Genomic DNA, 22,927 nt, shown 5'->3' on the forward strand with positions numbered 1-22,927 from the left:
TGCTTGACACTGTATAAAAGAATCGCAGCACTTCCATTTGTGTGTGTGTTTTCTCCCCGTTCCCAGAAATGCCTGCTTAGGTGGAGGTTTTCTCAGCCAGGGACCGCATCCAGCAGCGTGCAGTGCATGGCACAATGGGCCCCCGCTCTTGGTTATGACCTCTAAACGTTGCCATAATAATAATAATAGTCTGTGGCTTTTGGCACATCACCTATTAATCACAGCAGCTGTCAGGCAAAGCATTAAATGGGAACAGCTCCCTGCAAGAAAAAACAAATACAACAACACCCTGTGGCTCGTGGAGCATGAATTTACACTCCAGAGGGTGCCAGGGAAGGAAGGAAGGGCTAAGCTGTGACATTTTGCTCAAATTTGTTAACCTTGGCTTGTGTTCAACCGCACAGCGCTCAGCCCAGGCGGCGTTGAGAAGGGGGTCTCCGGAGAGAGCAGCTTTGTGAAATATTTACGGCGAGCAGAAGCTGAAGGGAAGGTGCACGGAGGCATCAGGGACAGGGTTTGCCAGTAGGGAAGTGGCATTCAGGAGTGGCTGGGGTGGTTAATATGCTGCTATATATATATATTTTAATGCCTGCAGTGGATTGTTCCTCCCCAAATACACCTGTGTGCTTTTGGAAGCTGTGTAGACCCCGAGCATCCCGGATGCCCTGGGGCAGGGAGCTTCGTGGCTGTGCAAAGAAGCAGCCTTGGTCGTTTTGAACCCAGCACCCCCTGGGTGCTGATTTTTCCATTTCTCCACCAGGAACCTCACTGCAAGCCCACGAGATTTGTTCTGTGGTGCTCAGGCATGGCTGCCACCTGTTTATGGGGTTCATTGGGGACACTCTCCAGAGGCAGGGTGGGTAGATGTGTGCAAAATTCACTCTCAGGCACCGAGGCTTGCTCCCTGTTCATGCCTGCAAAATTTCCTGGTGCTAAACCGGCCCCATTAAAACATCTGCAGAAGGGAAACCCAAACAAAGCGAGGTTACTGTCAATTCGTGTTTATTTGAATTATTGGAGGAGCCCTAGTCACGGATCAAGGCTAAACCTGTACAAATAATTGATTTTAGGTTCGCTGGCTGAAAGCAGAAACACATTGAAAAAATCTTTGGGTTGCTGTAAGACATTCTCTGCCAGTTTTCTATTGAAATAAAAGCATTAAAAAAGCATCAAAAGAATATGCTTCTTCAAAATAGGGTCCAGTGGTGTGTTTGAAACTTAATTTTTTTTGATTGTTTGATATTTTTAACTGCTGTTGCATTAAGAATAAATTTTAAAAATATCAACATCTATTTTGAAATTCTGCACAAAAACTTCTCAAACGTTTCCAAACCATGGAGAGGATTACTTGCTGTGCTGATTTTTAACAACTGTACAAAACAAAAAATTCCTGCCCAATTTTAATCCAGACAGCAACGTGGCAGATAGTGCGCAAGCAGCGATTGTGAGTATTTTTAGAGATTTGTGGCACTTTCTGCTCGAGGACTTTTTTTTGCAGAGCAGTTTCAGATCTGATGCCATGGGCACTGGGCACTTTTGGTGGCTGGGGTTGCACTATCCAAATTTGCAATGCAAAACCCCGGGGGAATGGAGCTGAACTCGAACTGGAAGCTGCCGCAGCCCTCTAAACTAAACCTGCTGTGCTGGAGTTGAACCAGAACTGAATTTAAACATTTACTTTTCGGATTCCTTGGATATAGCAGCGTTAACCAACAACGTGAAAGCTGCCCTAAGGTATCGTCTTGCACTTTGACACCTTGCAGGCTCCGGGTAGGGAAGAACAAAGTGCACTTGAACTCATGCTTTTCAGGGCAGCTTTGCAAGCCACCAAGGGCTAAACTTGCCACCACAGCAGATCGAGGAGGATGGAAAACTGCTCGGATGAAGGTTTTTTGGAAAGGGAGGTGTTGATTTGATAGATGTGCACAGCCGGAGCGCTGCATTGCATCCTCTAGGGTACGTGTAGCTATCACAGCAGCTTGGCCCCAGCTCTCAACACCTACAGAGCCCCACGGTCACAATAATCGCTGTTTCCCAAAGCTGTCCCATCCCTCTGGGGACACACGTCCCTGTCCGTCCCAGCGTGGACACACGGGAAGGAATCGTGGACCCGGGCAGACTTTTATTGGCAAACGCTGCTGCTGATGGAAACAGACTTGAGCTACTGTAAGAATGCGAAGTTGCCATGGAAACAGCCTCTTGATGTGTCCAGGTTTCGAAACCATCTCTCCCTCCTCTCCCCCTCCTCGAGGCTTCTTTTCTTGCTCTTGTTTTGTCAGAGATTTGCTCTCATGGGGCAGCGTGTTGCAGAAGGACCCCCCCCCGGGACCGGGAAGGCGTTGGGAAGAGCTGCTGGGCTCTGGGATGGCTGCTGAGGTGGGACATCTCCCTGGTGGCCCAGTGAGGGGACAGAGCCTGAACAGATCCACCCGGGGGTTCATGGTGTTGGCAGAGTGCTGGATAGCAAAGGGAGCAGGGGAGGATGTCCCAGGGAAATCTTCCTCCCAGAGGCAAGGGGCTGGGATGCTCTCAGCACCTGGAGGGCCCTTCTCCTCCATGGGAGCCTGCGGGCTTGTACAGGGCAAGGTTCCCTCCCTGGGGTGCTCATCTCATCTAAAAACTCTGCCTCCACCACCTCACTACCCTTGGGAAGAGTGGCGATGATGGGAGGCCATCTGCTGAACAATGGGAAATCAAGCTAGCTCCATCAGGAGTGCTTAGAGAGACGTAAGGGACCCCCTCCTCCCTCCGCCTAGCCTCCCTGCCTTGGGAGAGGGGCTTTCGTTTTGCTCAAGTGCATGGAAAAAAGGAAAAAAAAAAAAACCCTCCTGCATGGTAGTCTGTTCCCGTGCAGCTGTGCTGAAGAGCCACTGATGACTGGTGCAAAGCTTGGAGGAGCTTTTTCCGTACGGATCATTCAGCTCGCGTTTCCTACGTTGGCTTTTTGGATTTTTACTCCCCTCCTGGTTTGTTTTGTGCTTTCTTTTCAGCTACAGAGTCATGTTCAGAAACAGACTCCTCCCTGCCGGAGTGTTTCATTCACTTTTGCTTTCCTACCCTCTCTGGGAAGCCCCCTGGCTCTTTCCCAGAGCTAGCCCAAGTACTTCAAGTTCTGCATGGAATAACCCTCCCTGTAGTGATGTTCCAACGGCTGGCGTGAGCCAAGGGGACACTAAACACAGCATGTCCATCCAGTCCTGTTCTAAAGATCTTGCAGTTACCATCTCCAAACCCATGGGACAATCAGGGCTTTGTGTCGGGATAGAAATGTAGGGAAGCACACTGGCTGATGGTATTTCAAAGCCAAGTGTCTGGGCTGAGATGTTGTCTGGGTTTCCTCGGAAATCCAAGCTAACCATCTGAAAAATATGGGGACACTCACAACTTGACTCACCAAGCATCATCTCGTGTCCCAGTCCAGACCTCCTCAGCAGCTCTGATCCCCCTCCTGGCTTCATATTTATTGTTTTAACATCTGGCTTCCACATCTTCAAGAAACATAGTCCCACCTACTGTAGATACCCAAGCTAGTTGCCTAGCCACTGGGCTTCCCAGGCTTTTGCAGGCAACACAGAGCCATTGTTGCATCCAGAGGAGCTTTGTGTCTGTCTCCGATCTGAATAGTTTCCCAAAGGTGCCTTCTTCATCTCATTACTTAGGATTAGTTTCCTAAGTTACCTTAATTTATGTGATGGGAATTCAGGTCTGAACACTCACTGTGTTGACTCTCGGAGTAAATTCAGAACTGTCTGTTCCTCTTATTGGTGCAATTCCCCAAGCTTGGGTTGCACTGTCTGGTTTATATTAAATGTTAGCATGGGTGTTTTTGTACAAGGATCTCTGAATGCTTCACCTGCCCATCAAGACCTGAGAGCAGGAGGCCATCACCCAGGCTGGAGGAGGAATCTCCAAGAAGCTGCTGCTCAAGCCCTTTTGCTCCTCTTCCGAGATGGTACGAACATCTCTACACCCATGCAGTGCATGTTATTTCACAGGCCAGATTCTTAAATTTCGAGCCCTCCTGCAAAGCTTGGACAGCTTCTTGCTTTCACTGCATCTTAAAAGGGAAGGGAGAAGCCCTCGAGTCCTCCTACGGGAACATCTCAACCAAAAGTGTCATGAAAGGGGGTTAATTTCCAAAGCTCTGAATTGCACCTAGATCAAGAAGGACGTGGTGATGGTGGATTTGCTGAGCTCAGGAGGTTCAGGAATGAAGGGAAGTTGACAGTTCACATCTGTGACACACTGAGTCAGGATGAGAGCATCCATAGTCAGAGCAAATATCAAAGGCATTTCCCAGATCTCGTGCTTTTGGGAGATTGTTAATTACTCCGCTGTTTGTTAAAGAGTCGCTTACAGCCAAAGAAGTGGATCCTTAAATCTGAAGATGCTTTTCTGCTCCCGGAAATAGCAGCTGAGTGGCAAATCAACCCTGGCAGTGAGCACAGAGCCTCTGTGAAGCCGGATCAAATATCGGGGCACGTCGCTGTCCCTGCCTCCAGCCACACCGCAGTGATGAGAGCGGAACTGCTTTGAAATCCTCCGAAGAAAAGCATTCAGGACGGTGCCCTCCTGGGTAAAGGTCTCCTTTCCTGGCGTTATATTCCCCGGTAGCTCTAATGCAAGAGGTGGCAGGTGGTGAACCCATGGTGCAGGGAGGGTGAGGGAATCGGAGAGGTGGAATTAGGCAGGTGTTACACGGCAGCCATTCAGCGCTGGTTTTCCTCGCTTCCGAGCCACCTGGAGAAACCTGTGCTCTGGTGTCACAGCAGGTAATTTGGGAAAAGCGGCGCTGAAATAATAGGTGGTCTGGGCCACACAGGTGAAATACCCAAGGGGTGTTAGCTACAGATTCGTACAACCTGAATGCCAGCTCCTTGCAGCAAGGAGGTCTGGTGGTGGGACCAATTTTTGGTAGGGGAGCGCACACACTGTGGTCACGGATTTGTTCCAGCAGGCAGAGATGGTCTCGGCCTCTTTGCTTGCTTGCAGTTTCATGACATCTTCCTGCTGGCACACCAGAGCCTCGCTCAGCTGGGGACGGTTGCATAAGCCTCACTGGGGACCTCCCGAACAGATTAATTCCTTGAGCATCTTCCTTCTTGCCGCCGGTGAAGTCTGCTGCTCGGATGTGATCCGCGGAGACAGCCAGGCAGGGCTGAGTCTGGAGCAGCCCCCAGACACATCAGGCGGGGCAGAAAGAAAGATATCCCCCTCTCCCCAGCCCGGGACAGCTATCGTTTTGGGGTAAAACCCATTCTTGTGGACCTCCCTCCAGCTATCTCCCGATGACGATGGTAAGACCGTCAAGTTAAGGCAGAGACAGAGCACGATTAAGTCCCCCTCCCTCCCTCGGGCAGAGCTCAGCCTGCGAAAATGCTTTGGATTCGGTGGCCTGTAATTATGTAATTCTTCCTCGTTATCTTTTCTAATTGTTCTCAGCGCTGTTTCCTAAAACTGATTGGAAACAATGGCAGACGGGGATGAAGTGGGAGGCAGACGCGAGCGTGGCAGGCTGCCAGTGTAGTACGATGCTTTCCAGAAAGAGAGGGAGACAGAGAGAGAAGGGAAGGAAGGGAAAAATATTAAAAAAAAATAAATAAAAAAAATCACGGTGGAGACTTGGATGCCAGGACCCGAACCGAGGGGACACCTGAACCGCTGCCAGGCTGGGAGGTGCTGGCATAGGATGCTTCATTCAGGCTCATGCATATGTGATCTGTGTTACACTGAAGAAATAGAAAGCCTTCCCCCTCCGCCCCCAGCACACCTCTCCTCCCCGAGAGCTTTGCTGTTTTCCTCCTTTCCAGTACTCAGATGACGCAGGTCGAACCCTCGCGGGGAGTTTCGCCCATCGCCGAGAGACTCAGCGATCCTCTCCCCTCGGGACTGAGATGTTTTCTTCACTTGGAGGGGGAGAAACACGAAAATAAAGGGGAGAAGTTTGGTGTGCGGCATTTAGGGCTGATCGTGAGGGGCAGGAGGAGGGACCTGGCTGTGGGGAGACATTGCGGTGAGATTTCATCTTATGTTGACATCTAGTTTCAGGGAGCGACTGGCTGCCGCTCCCCAGAAGCCAGCTGTATTACACAGGCTCTCATTTACCCTGCAAATGTCTGCTGCTCTTCATCCACAGCTCGCTCCCCATGTGGCTGAGGGATTTTTTTTTGTTGTTGCTGTTGCAATCACGTGCATCGCAGAGGTGGCTGGGGATCCAGAAGGGACCAGACCTCATAACCCCCTGCTCTTCTTTCTCTGACAGTCCCACATTGCAGGTGTAGATGTGTAGGGCTGCTGATATTATTATTTTTTGGCTAGAGAGGGCAAAAATAAGCCCTGATCTTCTAAGCATAAAGACTGAGCATCAGTTTGTCATGGCAGGAGGAGAGGACAGATGCTTGTAGGGTGGTGTGGCGTCCCATAGAGGCCCTCAAACAGCAGCATCGTGCCCCATACATTAGGGAGGGGTAGTTTGTGAGATGGGAGGCACACCTGCAAAAAGCAGCCCCCTTCACCCACGTGAGACCAGCTCTAGAAGGGGGCATCGGGTCGCCCCTGGCTGCTGATGGCCTCTTCCAGCTCCCCATGTCCTCACAGCACTCAGCAAGTTGCTGACGGAGCAGGGGGAGGAATTTATTGGAGCCGTCCTCTCCTCCAAACCAAAGGCTGTTGTGCTCTTTATCCATCACTTCTCTACATGCCCGCAGGCTGCCTCTGCCAGCACTGTCCCAGCTGGCCAGCCTCTCTGGCTTCTGGGCAGGGCTGGAGAGGAGAAATGCTGCTTGAGGCTTGCCCTCGCTATCAGATCGGAGGCTTCTTTGCTGCTGCGGGCTGAGCGAGGTCAGGGAGGTGGGTTATTCGTCTTTTCCTCACGTTGCTTGTCCTGCTGCTTCAGGAGGAGGTTAGCAGAGAGCACGCAGAGCCTACGGTGAGCAGAGGGAGCTGGCTTAGGGTTGGGAAAACAGGGAGCTAAGTCCTGCCTGTGACATCAATCAAAACAGGGGAGAGAGCAGAGCGAGGAGGAAAGATGACAAATGGCTTGGAAGAGGGGTGGCTGGATTAGAGGGAGGTGAAATGGAAGATGTGGGGAGAGCAGAGGGGTGCATTTGGGCTTGTGTCACTCTCCCAAGCCTGTTCCACAGGTGGGTTTCCCAATGTGCTGCTGTCCCAGCTGGTTTGCAACCTGTGTATCACCAGATCAGCAGAAGGACCAAGGGCTGGAGGCTGCAGGCAGGGTGGTTCGTCTTAGCTTGCACAGGAATTTGAGGGATTTTTGTGCTGTGATGTTCTCCAGCCACCTCTCGGCAGGAGTGGCTGGGAAATGGCCGGAAGGAGCAGCTGGAAAGCTGCGGAAATTTAGAGAGGAGAGACAGAAGGGTGGCATCCTACCTCCAGCCCCTCTTTCTGGGAGGAATCAACCAGCACAGGCCTGCAGGTAAACGGGGGCTGAGGGCTTGGAGGGTCAGCAGAGCATGCACCCTGTGCTTCCACGTGCCGGGACACTCAGCTCACTGCAGCGATTTGTTCCCAGATGGCAAAAGCAACCTGGAAGGTCTTGGAGCGGTGTTTTGCAGCCGCGGTGTTTTGGTGGTGTTATCTCCTCCAGGCCTCTCCACCTCTGTCCTTTCCTACTTTCTGGCTATTCCTGTAGTGCTTGCTGTTCTTTTTAGGCTGCATAAATACATCAGCTTCGTCCTTTGGCTTGGTAGGGTTTTTGCCCTAAAAGTTCCTGCCACGATACAGCACAGAGAAAAAGCAGTTCCTTGCGTCAGCTTTCTGTTTCCCCATTTTTTAATTTATTTTTTTTCTACTGAAATTGTCCTTTTTCACGTGTTATGAGGCAGAAAAACTAAAGATCCCTCTGTCATTTTCTAATACACCTTTATCATCCCTTCACATTCATCTCTCTGAAACGTGCAGTCTCGGAGCCCCCGCTAATCCTTCTTCATGAGCAAATCTTTGCCATGACCTTGATCACAGAGAGCTGTCACAGTTCTCTGGACTCTCTTTAGGCAGACCTTGGCCTTTTGGGTGTGGCCACAGTTCTGCTCCCCATGGCATGTCTGTGGGACTTCAGCTGTTGTCAGAAGGTCCTGGATCTCCAACAGAGAAGACCACCGATCCTATACTGCAGAAGACCCCCTCAAAAAGGACATTAATGACGTTCCACTGATGCTGGGTGTCGTGTTCCCTTGCACGTCCCAAAAAGCCAGGACCCTCCAAAATCCCATGGCACTGGGATGTGGAGGCTGGTGTCAAAATGAGGACATTGGGGGATTCCTCACCTGCCACAACAGCAGCTGGATGAAGATGGTGGGAATGGGGAGGAAATCTTCCTTCCCAGCTGCAAACCTCATGCAGAGACAAATTCTTCTTCCCTCCATTTCCAGGAATCACAGTTTTTTTTTCTTTTTTTTTCTTTTTTTTTCTTTTTTTTTTCCCCTTTGGTGAGGTGCATATTTGCTTTACTTTCATTACGTGTTTGCATTAAGTTCTTCTCTGTGCCGCAGAACACGAGCCAAGGGCTAGCTGCCGGGAAATACAATCAGAGCAACTCTTATTATTTCAGCATGTTTCACACAGTTGTTTTTCTTCTGTTATTAGTCTTTTTTTTTTTTTCTTCCTTTCTCCTCCTTTCTTTCTCAGACTAGAACAAATACAGTACGACTGGCAGGAAATTGGCAGGCTTCAACGATCCAGAGGCAGTGATTTTTCTTCTAAGTAGCTTAATAGAGTCTATATTTTTTTATTGTTTTCTCAGCCTGCAGGTTGATTGAGTATTTAAAAAAAATAAAAGAGAGAGAGAGAACTCAACATGCTGTCTCCTTTCCTCCTCTTAGCAGCCTGTTTTAGAAAGTCCATAGGTTTACTAGAACTCTTCTGGGTCATCCACATTTCAGGAGTGTGCCAGATTGGTCACGGCCATTAATGAGAGAGGTTGAATTACACCCCAGGCTCTGATTTGAACGAACAGAAGAAAAGAGAAACCTCCTCAGCTGCATTAGCAGCCATGGGTAGGCACCCTGACCTCCCTCTCCATCCCTCCCCGTGATTTTTTTTGGCTAGGATCTTCCATTTCTTTTACAGTTAAAGCTCCTCTGATGCCTTTGTGCTTGCTCTTGGAAGTCTTGTCTGGGGTCAGCTCTGGCAAGAGAGGCAAGTGGTGGGGATCCCTTCTCCATCTTTGCTCTACTCTTCCCAGAGATACCCTTGATTTTTATTTTCTCAATTTGCTGTCTATGAAGGAGTGCCATTCTTGTTCTGTGCCTCAGGTGATGAAGCAGTGCCTGGCCTGCAGCCATACCCCTGGTGTCCGCATCTCCTCGGGCTTCCTGAGCTGAGTGTTTGAATGGGAAATCCCCAGGACTGCATGGGTGTTGCAGAGAGAAGGTGTTAATGAGCTGGTGCTTTTCCTTCTCAGCTTCAGCGCAGCAAATGGAGGCTACAGAGGACATGGAGGGAAGCAGCCTCACTTGTGAAAAAGATCAGCGTGTCACCTTCTGCTCGGAAAAAGATTCAGAGTAATTTTCTTCAGAGCTGGGAAAAAACAGCTCCTCGCTTCTAACCGGGTTCTTAAGTAGGACCTCACTTTTGTTCTGTTCACCTGGATCCCCCAGCTGTCTGGGGATTTGCAACTCATTTTACACAGTACAAATCCTAAGTTGGTTTTTTTTTTTTTTTTCAGAAGCGATATTTTTATTTGTTTGCTTGGTTTAATGCCTTTGTCTTTGGGGAGTCTAAGCAAATAAGCTTTTTTTTTTTTTAAATTATTTTATTTTTTTTTCCCCTGAAGGATAAGCTTTGTTGGCTCAGTTTGTCCTTGTGGAAGACTCTAACAACCTGCCACATGCTGTTTACCTTTCTTCTGTGGTTCCAGCCTGGTTGCTAATGGTCCTGCAAGCCTCTTAGGGTGCTCCCAACTCCATCCTGCAAAGCCATAGGGGGTTTCCTTCTCCAGGAGTGATCATCTTTTCCTGTGTCTCTCCTTATTGTGTCACTGAAACTGCTGGCAAACAGGTTGCACCAGGGGAGGGTTAGATTGGATATTAGGAAGAATTTCTTCATGGACAGGGTGGCCAAGTATTGGAACGAGCTGCCTAGGAAAGTGGTGGAGTCCCCATCCCTGGAGGTATTTAAGAGGCGTGTGTGCATGTGGCATTAAGGGACATGGTCTGACATCATGTGAACCTGGAGGTGCACATCTCCTTGGTTCCCGATGATCCAAAATCCAGGGTAGTGAACGGGGCTCTCTGCAAACACTGGCCTGAACGTCTTGATGCTCAGCTGCTCTCTTATGGCACAGAAGTGCTTTGAGCAGCGAGGTACGGGCTTCTATCAACAGCACAGTCCCTAAAGGGGAAAACCTTGGTGTGATGAGGATCCTTTGAACTGCTTACCTGTTTTAAAACGAAGGCACAGAGCCAATGTCCAAGAGACTCTGGGCTGATATTTCTAAGGAGCCTGTGTTTTGTTGGCTTTAACCAGTCTTCACAGATCACTGTTACCACGAGCACTACATGAGACGGGCTGGGCTGTATCTGTGCTCTCAGACGCTAAGTGTTAGCACAAAAATGATAGATTTTTCATGACTGGTTTCAAACTGTTTGTGGATTAGTGCTGCCTGCCAGAACAGGGATGCAGGGTATCCCAAATTCTCAGTCTTCCTGGTACAAAATTGACTCCTGAATCAAACCCCACAGTTGTGCATCTCCTTTCTGGGATAAATGCAGCTCGGTTGGGCTGAACTGCTAGCCACATCTCCAGCAGACACTACTGCTGCTGGTACAAGTCCTGCCACGGAGGTCACCGACCCATCACAACTCCAGTTCTTGTAGGATGGACTTCCATGTGCTCCAGACCCACTTTAAACCCCGACACAAAGGCCGGTAACCTTTGTAAACTTCTTCACTTTGCCACTGAAAGCATCTGGGGATGCCCGCTCACCTCTGATCGCTTAGGAAACATTTGCAAGGCAGAAGCAATGCCGTGAGAATCCCGTGTTAATTCCTAGGGTTCATTTTGAAAGTTTGGAAGTGACCAACTTGTTGGCCTCGAAGATTTTTCACGGAGGCCAGAAGAATCCGGAGGGAGAGATTTCCTTCTTCTTTCTCAGACCATGAGATAATTAGCAGATTTTAATGACTGCTTGAGAAAGCTATCTAATTAGCTAGTAGAAACACCTCTCTCCCCCTCTCTCTTTCCTGGTCCCTAAATGAAAGCCACAAAATAGCCAGTCATCTCTGTCTCGCTGGGCGCGTCTTGGAGATATTTGTCTTTTCAGGCTAATTGTGAGTGTCTGGCACTTGCTGGGGGAAAATCTGACTAGGAATGCATTACGATGAAAAATGAACTTTTCTCTTTCCTCAGAAGTGTTAAAAACAGCCACAGTCTGTTGCACGGCTTGCTTGTGAGATGCTCGTGGCTCTCGTGCTGGTGGGTGCCAGAGGTCCGGAGGTGCCTGGTGAGCCTGGTGGCTGCTGGTATCATCTTGGGGTTGCACTTGAGATCCAGGAACATTTGCTGTCCTGACCAGTGTTTTCTGGAGCCGTGTCCATGCTTGGTCTGGTGACCCCTTGTCAACGAGGCTTGACTTACCATTGGGATCTGCCTTCGGCATATCCTCTTGTGTTTGTTTTTTTTTTTTTCATGTGCATTCTCATGGCACCACTGCCAAGTCCTTCTGCTCACCCCAGCGGAGGTAGACAGCTTTTCAGCACAAATTAGCTCCCTCCCCTCAGGCTATGGGCTCTGATGGTTTTTCCTCTGTTCATTATCACTCCTCATGTCCTCAAAGGGCAGCTGATTGCTCTTGCCAGTGTCTCTTCAACCCTCTTCCCTTCGGTGGCCATGCAAAGTGGTTTCAAAGCCTTGAATAGGAAGGGACAAAATAATCTGGGAGAGGACTGAGGCAGCTTTTGCTGTGCAAGGTGGCATCCTCTTCTGTCAGTTTGCATTCCCTTAAAGAGCACTGATGCTTTGAGCTGGGGTGGACACTTGGTGCTTCTCCTGAGAAGTCCCATCCATCTCACAAGAGACCCAGTGAGGTTTGCACCATCTACCTGGCTGGTTTTCTTTCCCATCCCATCATCTGCAGCTCTCTGATCTCACAGCCTGTTGTTATGGAAATAATACAATTACAGTCATCGTGAACAAAGAGGAAATGCAGTCTGCCAGAGGGGAGAAAAAGAAACCGATTATCTGAGGTTTGCTAAAGTATTTGGTGAGGAGGTAGAAAGGAGGGAGTGAGACAGAAAAAGAAGAACCACAGTGAAGCACTATGTTGGTTTCCCCTTTTTCCAAAAGAATTCATAGCCATTTATGCTCTTCTGTGAACAACAAGCAAACCTTGCTCAGTGTATTCACTGGTGCTTTCTGCTCGGCTAATTAACACTCCCTAATCAAGACAGTGGAGGTGGACAGCTTTTCAAAACAAAATAAGTCCCCAGCCTACAGCTGTGGCTCTGGTGCTTCTTTACTTTGGCTCCTGACATATTTCTTCTCTTCATTAGCGCTCCTTGGATCTTCGGGGGACGGCTGATAGTTCCTGCCATCGTCCTTCCTTCCACACCACTGCTTTCAGATCTGTTCTCAGGGAGTTCTGTTCCCCAAGCTGGCTCATATCACGCAGTTTCCAGCCATCCTCTTGCAAGTCTCTGGAATTTCTTCTCTTTCAGGCTAGGAGACCATGCACAGCCACGTGATGGAGTTACGCCTGAGCTTCTGAAATGGAGGAGGATCAATGTGGGAGATCCTCTGGAGACCAAATCCCTCTTTATCTTCATGCAGCACTTGGGCTCCATGTGCTGGTTGGCCAGATGGGATCCATGGGATCCCAGAGCACAAGGAGCCTGCAATCAGTGCTTGCCAGTGCAGGACACACAAGTGTCTGAGGAGCCACAATCCGTGTTTGTACAGGCAAGGCACTGCTGTAGCATACCACAGAGACCCAGAAAATACAGAGGCAAGTGGGTTGTTACAGGTCACTGTGCTCAATGTAAGATTTGCATCCTTGCTTTTAGCTAGGTTTCTTGTCTTTCCTCTTTAGGGACAAGTGTAAAGAACATGCGAGACACAAGACTTGGATCTCTTGACCCAGCCAATGCCACCACGTCAGGCGTTTGGTGTGATAGCGCCTCTATCAAGTCAGTGTAAAAAGAAACATGTGAAGCAATGAAGGACGAGGCAGACAGGAGGAGACAGGGTTTCTGCCTGGGTGTTGCTTGCTGAGTCTGTAGGATTTTGAATCTCTCAAATCTTTCTTTTCTGAGCCTTGGTTCAAACCGTCTTTAAACTGGGAAGAAGAAACATTCATTTTCACTCTGTGGTCAGGGGCAGGGAGCGTTGCTAGCTCTGGAAGCATCTGACTTGGAGATATCACTGATTTCTCTGAAGATGAAAGTGTTCTTTTTCTTTAAGCTATTTGTTGTCAAACGAGGACTCAAATGCTTCTGGTCACTCGGGCCTTGAGTAGTGACCCATTCCTTAGGCCAGTTTGCAGATGCCTGCGCACCGTTTGATCTGACAGCACTCACTTGTCTGTCCTCCTCCCGCCTGGAAGATGCTTCAGGGAGAGAAAGGCACAGCAAAGCCGAGTGCTCCGAAAGAGTTGTCTCAGTTCTCAGAGCAGTCACATCGCGTTCATCAAAGCCAGCCAGGAGGAACTGGAGACACTCACAAGAAGAGCCTGCTCTAAATTAGGTAAAACTGCAGAAATTTTGTACACAAGGCCTGGCTGTTCCAGGCCACGGGAGGGAGAGGCAACAAGTTTGGGTTGTTCTGTGGAGGAAACCATTGCTGAGCAAAGCCTCCTAAAGTGGCTTTGCTGAGATCTGCTTTTATGTGGCCACACCAAGCAGAAATCCATCGGTCTGTCTTGGAAAGGCAGGTGTCCTTTGGGACAGTGTGAGGACCACGGGCCTCAATGTGAGTTGGCTGAATGAGGAGCTGACATGATTTATAGACACAAAACAATTAGAGAAAGAGAGGACAGGAGTCATGTCCCATGTCAACTGATTTTTTATTGTGCTGAGGCTGCCTTGTTCAATTCTGGGAGACAGGACAGAGATTGACTGGGATGATGACCGGACGTTCATCATATTTATATCTTTTTTATATCTATTTTAGAGCAGTAGGCAGCGTAAGGAAGCCTTAATGTGAATTGAAGTCTCAATTTTCCATGTCTGGTCTCATAGCTAACCAAAGTCAGGTGTGTTTGATATCTGTCTGGCTATCTTCCTAAAAAACCTTCTGAGGTAGTAAGAGGTTCAATTTTCTGGGCAGCGTACATTGCCCTGTGGGCAGGGTACATGATATCTACTTGCAGTGATTTCTCTTTGACTCCAATCCATTTGCTTGAGATATTGCAGAGCTGCCTGGTGATTTGATCTGTAAGCACTGTGAGCAGGGAAGGATAAGCCAGGGTCCAAGCTAAACTGCAGCAGCTTTCTGCTTGTTCTGCTTCCTGCTTCCCCTCTTTCCAGCTAGAAAATAATCTGCCTTATGTGGAAAGTTTGTCATGCATTCGCTGTGTCCCATCCCAGAGAAAACCAAGTTGCACTGGTGACAGGGATCTTTTAAGATAAAAGAGCCCAGTAATAAAAAGTTTTTACTGTATGGAATTTCATTATAATTACTTTTATTTTTCCAATTAGGTCCCACACCAAGAATTTAATCTAATATTGGTTATCCAGAGGATTTAAACATCTTCAGCTCCCATTTTTTTTGGCTTGCATGAATAATGTTCCTATCTCCCTTCACTCGTATTCCCCAGCAAAGTCTTCTGGCAGACAACAGCTTCTTCGTTGCACCCCCTTTCTAGGAAGGTGTGATGCAGTACTACAGACCAAACACAACAGTACGGTTGCCTTTTTCTGCAAAGAAAGGAAAGGTTCCATGTGTTTTTTTGTTGGGAGAAACACTGGGGTCTTGCTGATGTGCCACATAATTCAGAATACCACTTTTAATCCCTATAGATTGCTAAAAGGAGGATCCTAAACAGTGTCTGTTGCTCCCTTAAGGGGCTCCTGCCAAGTTCAGTGGAGTCTTAAATATGCAGAAGTGGGCCAGAAAAGAGTCAGGAAGAACCCCAGCCAGTTGCTGGTTTCCTTGTTAACAATTAGAACTTGAGGCAGCATCAAAGAGGGATGTGGTTGTTTCTGTCTGAGTCGGAAAGCGGCTTCCAGCTTCTGATGGATCCTGCCAGGCTCTGCCAAGGACCGGGCTGCTGTGGCTTACCTACAAAAACTGCTGCATTTGGCATGTGTCTCGACTGTGCAAGCATCTGAGACACGCTCTGAGTCCAGAAGTGAATAGGAAAGTGAAGGGAGAAGGTATTTAAAAGGGTCTGCTCATGGGTCCATGGTTGACTTGACCTTTAGGGTCCATCTGCTTCACTAGTAGCCCTTTTGCCACAAGTGTTTGGGCTCAGTTTATTGGAAAATAATCTTAACCCATCGATATTGCTAAAGAAATCCCTGGGGTGTCTATCAGCGACAAATGCTGCAAAATATTGTATGCAATAATGATAATTAGTTTCTAATTTATTATTTAGTGTTGCTCACTTCCACTGGAGATGCCTAATTTGTGAATATGTGAAACAAGCCAAAGACAAAAGTGGAGGGTGCAGTAACGACATGCATACGACCGTATAAATGACTAACGTGGACTTAGCAGTGGTGATTCTGTATCCAGAGAGATGGAAGGACATGAGCCTGTGGGGTTTACAAGACAAGGTCAAATATCTTTTTTTGAATCAGCTGATGGAATTGAAAAGAAATCGGCACCCATTTTTGTGCAGAAATCTCTTCACGAGATCTGAAAAGAAACAGCAAAATCATGGTTAAATACTAGTTAAGACACGATTATTGTTCTTCATTTAATCTAATTAAGCCTTCAATTTAGTGAGAAAAGCAATTAGCATCTGAAAAGCCGAGAAGGGTGATAGAAACAGTGGAGGAGGCAGGTCCATAGCCATAGTGGGAAAGAGAGAAAATGTTTTTAGTACCAGTAAGAAGGGAGATGCCATCTGTAGAGCTGTCGATAGCCATAAAACCAATAGCTCCGTTGAGTTCATGGTCTTCCGTTTCAGTGGGACTAGGGACTTTAGCTCCCCAAGGTAGTTTTGAAGATTCTGTATTTCATAAATTAATGGTAAGGGTCAGAAATTAAAAAAAAAGAAATCAAAGGATTATTTTCTGTGCAAAGTGTTCCTCCCACCAGCTCAGTCTGTGACGTGTTTTAATTCAATTTATGGCAGAGTTGTGGTTTTGTGTTAGCCGTGTAGTTTCCACGAAGGCATTTGGTGCTTTGGATGAAATGTTCTGTGTTTTGGGATGATCATGCCCAGGATCCGGGGGTTTGTATGGATATCTTCTACAGCAGTTACAGCAGATCTTGAGCTTCTTCCCAGAGAAATAAGACAAAACGGAAAGCGCCAAGGTTTGGTTTCATTTCTCATTTCTTGGTCTGCAGAAGGTTTGATGGAAGAAGTGATCACTTTGGCTAGACTACTGCTTGGAAGCTAGGGATAGAGGTTATGGGAACACTGCTTTCAAGGCACCGTCTTCTTCAGCAGAGCTTGTCATTATCTAATATCCTCCACATAAATTCCAGTATCGGATAACATTTGGTAGCAAGAAGTGCGTAGGCGCTGGGAGATTTCTTGCAGTACTGTAATGTGGTTGTACCTAACTGGTGGGGAGCTTGTTCAAAGAAAAATTAATTGCGGTCTCAGAATCTCATGAAAAGAATAACCAATGAAAAATTGAAATAAAATAAATATTAGATGATGGGTTAGGATAGTATGGAAGCATCTGAGGTCTCCAATCTGAACCTGTATTAGTTGCAACTGCTGAGATATGTGGAGTTATTGTAGCAATGAGCACATCCATGGGGTGGTACGGAGGGATGTGTTGGCTGAGAGCAGCAAAGAGCTGCTGTGCAAGCTGCAGGGATGTGAGCAAGGCTCGCAGTAAGAGGATACCAGCCCGGCAAGAGCTGGGCTGGGATTATACCGAGTGCTTTCCGCATACAAATGTATTTCAAAAAGTGTCACCAAATTAATTGGAAAACATCAATAGCCATTGATAAAAACATGCAACTGGACACGCCTGGCGGAACTTCTGTCCGCAGGAGGCAATGAGTGAAGATCCATAAAGAACTGAAATAAATTGATAATCTCGTGTGACTTAAATGAGATTCACAGGAAAGATGCTGATTTTTGCGTGAAAAGATGACCTTGTCCTGAAACCAGATAAATCTCTGAAGTCTTCCTGCCCATTGGAATTGCTTTATTGGTGTTGTGCAAGGGATTTATTTGGTCCTTGGTCAAGCAGTTTTGCTGCAAGCAGTGTAGTTAGCTGAAGTTAGGGATCCCAGAGCATTAATTTTGCTGCAATCCTGAAGCTAGAACTAGGTTGGCATTTGGCGAGAAGTCTTAAAACCCCAATGTGCAAGAAACTGGAGTTGTGCAAGAACTGGGTGGGTGGCATTTGCTGCTCAGAGCGAGGTGGTCTGGACTGCACTACTGTTTTGGCAAGACTTTAAGCAACAGTGGTTAAAATATTAGTCCTGACCTCTTTATGGTTGCCTTAGATCAATAGTTCCCCACTGCCCAAGCCAAGACCGAGGTTATGAAACTCAGCATCCTGGCCAAATCCAGCTCTGTCTTTCAATACGACTTCAGTGGGATTAACTGTTCTGTAGGCATTTTCAAAGCTCTTGAAGTTACAGACCCTAATCTTTTCCCCTTTAGGAATGTCATACACAAGGCTTTCCTTATACTAACTTCGTGTGAATTGCCTTTTCTTTGTCATCTTTTCTGCCAGCATAAAAGCAGCATGTGAGCCACAGCCTGATAACCACTGAGTCACGGTATTCTCAAGTGCCTCAGTTGTTGTGTATGGAGGAGCATTATGTGGAGTGCTCAGAGATGAGGCAAAGGGTTTTAAGATCACAGAATCAGAATCACAGAATCATCTAGGTTGGAAGAGACCTCCAAGATCACCCAGTCCAACCTCTGACCTAACACTAACAAGTCCTCCACTAAACCATATCAGTAAGCTCTACATCTAAACGTCTCTTAAAGACCTCCAGGGATGGCGATTCAATAACACAAACAGGTCAGTTTTAGGAAACTTTGGGAGAATTTGGATTTCTCCTCATGTGAGAGGTGAGATTAAGAATACCTTTGGAAGATATAGGCTGGCATCTTCACTATGTGACCATTTTTCTCTGTCCCTGCACTTCAATATCCATCTCCGTGAAGGGAGGAGTGAGGACAAAGCTGTGCAGAGGGAAAGGACGAGTGGAAGGAGTGAAGGCAAAAATAACATGTGCATGGTTGAATATGGTTTGTGTTCAGTGTTTTCCCAGTCCGTTGTGGTGGGGAAGCCTCCCCTAACAGTCACACAGACATTGATGGACCTTGCCATGGCTGGGCAGTAGCTGGCAGGTGGATTTCTGGCAGCTTAGAACAGGTAGTTGCAATGGCTGCACACCGATGCAAAAATCTGTGTGTGTAAAACTCACCATGATATGATAGATGTTCTCGGAGTAAGTGGACTATTTGGGGGTGAGACTGGAAGAAAGGCTTTTGGGTTTTCATTTTCTAAGGATCCCTCAAGTCCACTGGCATCAAAATTGTAATCAAAACACTGAAGTCAGAGGCTCAGGTTTGGGTTTTGCTAATCTGAGGAGAGATACAGGACCAGCTCTGCTTCTCAGGTGATGCTGGAGGTTGCTTGGGCAGGATGAAGGTTGCGAAGACAGCAGAGGTTAAGGAATGTCATACAAACAGAGCAGCTTCAGAGAAAAAAGCTTAGTGTTAGCACCAGAACAATGGATGTGGGGGTGTTATGGGTGAGGGTATGGCTGTTACGCAATAGCATATGAAGAAAGGAATTGCCATATGAAAGTACTTTATGGAGTGGGCAGAAGGGTGGAAATAGGATGTTAAACTTAGGACAAAGGAAACAAGAGGACTTAAATATGGGAATATATTCCATGAGTCACTTATATCCCAGGCATTGGACTTGATGACCCTTGGGAGTCATTTCCATCTCAGGATATTCTGTGATTCTACGATTCTGTGGATGTGGGGCTGCAGGAGGCTGCACATTTAGGTCAGGAGATCTGGCAGGACTGGGCTCCCTTGTCTGTTGGTATGTAACAAAACATTTTAGCTGTCTCTGATACTCTACTGCTGATTTCTGCCTGTCTGAAATCCCTTTCTGATCCCTGAGCAGCATTTTAAACTCAAGTTCCTTCCCTCAAGTTTCTGCTCATCAGTTTTTGGATAGATTTATTCATTCTCTGTCCCATCACCTCTTTCCAGCTTTGGTGCCTGTATGTTGGTGGTGGCTGCTGGTCCCTCCCGGGCTCTGATCTTTCCTGATAGCCCGTTTCCATTATCCATCCTAAGAATGGGTCAGCTGGGAGAGACAGGAGGAACCATGGCACGTGGTGGGTATCTCAGGTCAGATCTGTGCTCACCAGCTCCTTGTGAGCAATCTAACACATCAGCTGCATGGGGACTAGCCTAAGGCCAGCTAAAATTGAGGAACATCCTCCCTCTGGCTTCCCATTCCTTGTATCAAGGCCCTTATAGGGACTGTACGAGTCAGGATGTGAGATGAGACCTGTGTTTCCACTCTGATCTCATGCAGGTTGGTCAGTGGGACTCCTGAGACAGCCGTGTGGTTTGCACGTGGTGTTTCCTGAGACAGCTATCTTTTAGTGCTTCTGCTTATCACACAGCAGAGTCTCCCCAGATGTTTCCATTTTCCTTCAGCACTATTTGACAAGAGGCTCTTAGCTGCTAGGAAAGACCTCTCTCCAAAACGCCTCTGTTCTCAAAAAGATGCTTTTGGGCGACTCTAAACAGAGGATCCTTCCATTGTGGTAGACAACCACAGTCACTACACTTTCCTGATGGGTGGCATTTCCAAACCTGGAGGAAAATCCCAGACAATGTGAGCAAGGAAAGCTAGTCATGGGACTGAAGAAGAAAATCAGGTCTCTGTTCCTCCCAGTTTAAAGAAATGAGGATGCAACTGCAAATTCCCTGTATAGCACAGTTTGGGTTGTGGGTGATGCTCCTACAGAGAACGAGATACACTTTTGAAGAGGGAATTGGATCCCTGTGGTTTTCAAAAGCAATACCTTTGCGATGAAAAGGCAGCACAGATGTGAAGATCTTCAATAACACTGGTCTGGGTGTTGCCGAAGACAACCCGTCCATCCCTGACCACTGTACTGTGAGCTAGGCTCAGCTAGGTATAATGAGAAGAGACTTTACCATGACCTGAAGCTTGAGAAAAACCCAGTTCATTTTGAGCCTGCCAAAGCGTTTACGTCTCCGCTTCAGCTCCCTGATGGCAGATTCCTGCTGGTGCCATACGGAGGAGTCTTGCAGAATTAAACAGCAAACTGTTTCCCTTGGACCTTTTATTTCAACCATCTTCTGGCCTGAGGAGTTTCATGCCGACGGTAGAGGTCTCAGGGGATGCTAAAGTTAAGTAAATATAGTAACTCCATGCAGAGGGGCTCATCCTCAGCCATGCCATCTCAGTGCCACCTGGACACATGCTTATAACCTCCTGTTCTGTCTCTGCTGAAGCCCATAGGATATTTCTATACTCGTTTCTCTCATTGCTGTTTTAAAATCTGTTTTTTTATCCCCTGAAGTTCCAGTTTGTCAAGTTGGCTTTTTTTTTTTTTTTTTTTTTTTCCCTATCTCTGCTTTGAGAAGCAATTTGAGAGCTAGAAGGATGAGGTGGGTAAAGCTGGTGGCTTGGGGCTTGATAAATATTTTTCCTCTGGAAGATGTAGTGTTCGCAGAAGGTCTCTGATTGATTTCACTGGTCACTTAATTGAAGCAAAATGAAAAGCGAATTTCCAATAACCTAAACCATTATTCACCCGAGATCACAAATCTGTACCCAGGGAGACTTCAGCAAAAGTCTCTCCCCGTGCACGCTGGCAGTACGGGGGACGAGAGGAACCCCCTTTTGCATTCATCCCCTGTCACAACACGTAAGCACTGTTAGGGATTTTCATTCAGCTTTGCCATGAATGGTGACATGCTGCGCACACGCGGATGTCACGGTGACAGAAGATCAAATAAATAGATGGATGGCTGGAGGTGAAAGTGGAGTTAGAGTCTATTCACTTTTCCCTCTGTTCCTGGGGGAAGTTTTGCCTTGAACGTGGTGAGAGTGTCACCACAACTTCACCAGGGCTAGGTTTTAACTGTTGGCTTTCCATCTCGGTGAAAAGATGTGAAAAAATGAGAAGCACGCTGCTCAGTTGCAGCCTCTCCTGGGACCACACGCGTCAACCTTTAAAGGGTGATGTGACACCGCACATCACAATACCCTGCGCATCACAATACGGGGACTGGTGTTATGTGCAGACAGGAGCTGGATTGCTTTTCATTTCCCTCTGTGGCCATGTCGGAGCCAGGGAAGGCAGCGGGCAGTGCAGCCCGCGTCCCGGCCAGGCACCGAGTGCCAACTGTACCTGGCCAGGGGCCAGCCCTGCTCCGCCTGAATTATGCCATCAGAGGAGCTGGTGTTGGGAAAGGGCAGAAGAGGGCTTGCCAGAAATGTGACAGGAGGTTCCTGCAGCTAGGTAAAGCGTCACTGAGGGGTTATTGCAGGGGTGTTTTCTTTGTGGGGGAATTTTGGACGGCCAAGGATAGGCTGTCTGTCTTCTTTCTGCTGTGGTTTCATGTCGGAGCCCATCGTATTCCTTTCAGAAGCCCTGCTGCATTGCATGAGTGCAGGGTGGTAGCTTGTTAGGAACACGAGAGGAGTTTGGGGACTGAAGTTTAATATATAATTCCTATAAAATCTAATCAATTTTGCCTCCACATCTGCAAACCAGCCCCAACACATGGCTAGAACCAGCACTGGGTGGGGGGTGTAGTGACCGTCTTGGAGGAGCAGAGCACCTTCAGCACTGAAATCAAGTTGCTCAAGCTAAAGATGTGACCCCACCAGCCCTAAAAAAAAGAGGTATTCTTCTTGATGCAGAGCCAAGCACAAGTAAAAGATTCACTCCAAAGGCCAATTCAGAGACCTCTGAGGCAAAAGGGAAAACATTGCATTGAATCAGGATCCCACAATTAAAAAAATGACCTGATTGCAATGTATTACTGGTGGTCCTTTTTATGGCAGCAAATAGATGGCAAAAAGAAATCAAATCAAATATAGAACCCGAGTCACTTGCTCTCAGAAACAAGGTTAGCCTTCGACATGGCACCGCATTTCTGAGGCTGGCTTTTGTCATGCTTCTTTTGGCAACAGTCCCCTGTTCTCCCTTCCCTATATATTTCCCTGTAGTGTTTCAGGACACACTACCAGGAAATCCCACCCGAGGCGAGCAGACTTGCTGGCCAAGACCTCCACCTCTGTCACAAGAAGTTTAAGGTGCCCGAGAAGCTGGGGGCTCACCCCCTGCAGTGAGGAGTCAGCTGTAACCAGAGGCTGCGTGGCAGCAGCAATGGGCAATTCTGGCTAAATCCAATTAACATCGCTCTTCAGTCTTAACAGTCATTAACTCCCCTCTATTATTAATGCTAAAAACTCATAAAAGCAGGAGGACTTTTTTTTTTGGGGGGGAGGCGTTGGGGAGGAGAGGAGCGGTGGAGGTTTCATTAGAATTAATGAAACCATCTCTGTTCCGAGCTCGTTCTGGCTTCATGAGTTCATCCCAGCAATTTCTGAGACAGGTAACTTGTCTGAATATTTTGCCAGCCATGACACTGGGGGCTCTGCTCATGGAAAAGGAAAGATTTCTCGCCTTGCTTCAAAGGTGCTCTTTTAAAGGGGTTAGAAGCTCAAGGGAGAAGCATATGAGTGCATGCACACGCAGAGCATCTCTGCCTGGTGCAATCAGGGGATGAAGGTTGCACCATGTTGTTGGT

At 47.6% G+C, this 22,927-nt stretch overlaps 1 protein-coding gene across 12 annotated transcripts in view; it reads left to right on the forward strand.

Annotated features, from left to right (window-relative positions):
- The window catches only part of PLXNA4 (plexin A4), a 425,098-nt gene that overhangs the window by 89,548 nt on the left and 312,623 nt on the right, over nt 1-22,927 (forward strand). The window lies entirely within an intron of this gene.

Source organism: Anser brachyrhynchus (genome assembly GCF_964034855.1).
Source record: "Anser brachyrhynchus genome assembly, chromosome: 1".
Lineage (NCBI taxonomy): Eukaryota > Metazoa > Chordata > Aves > Anseriformes > Anatidae > Anser > Anser brachyrhynchus.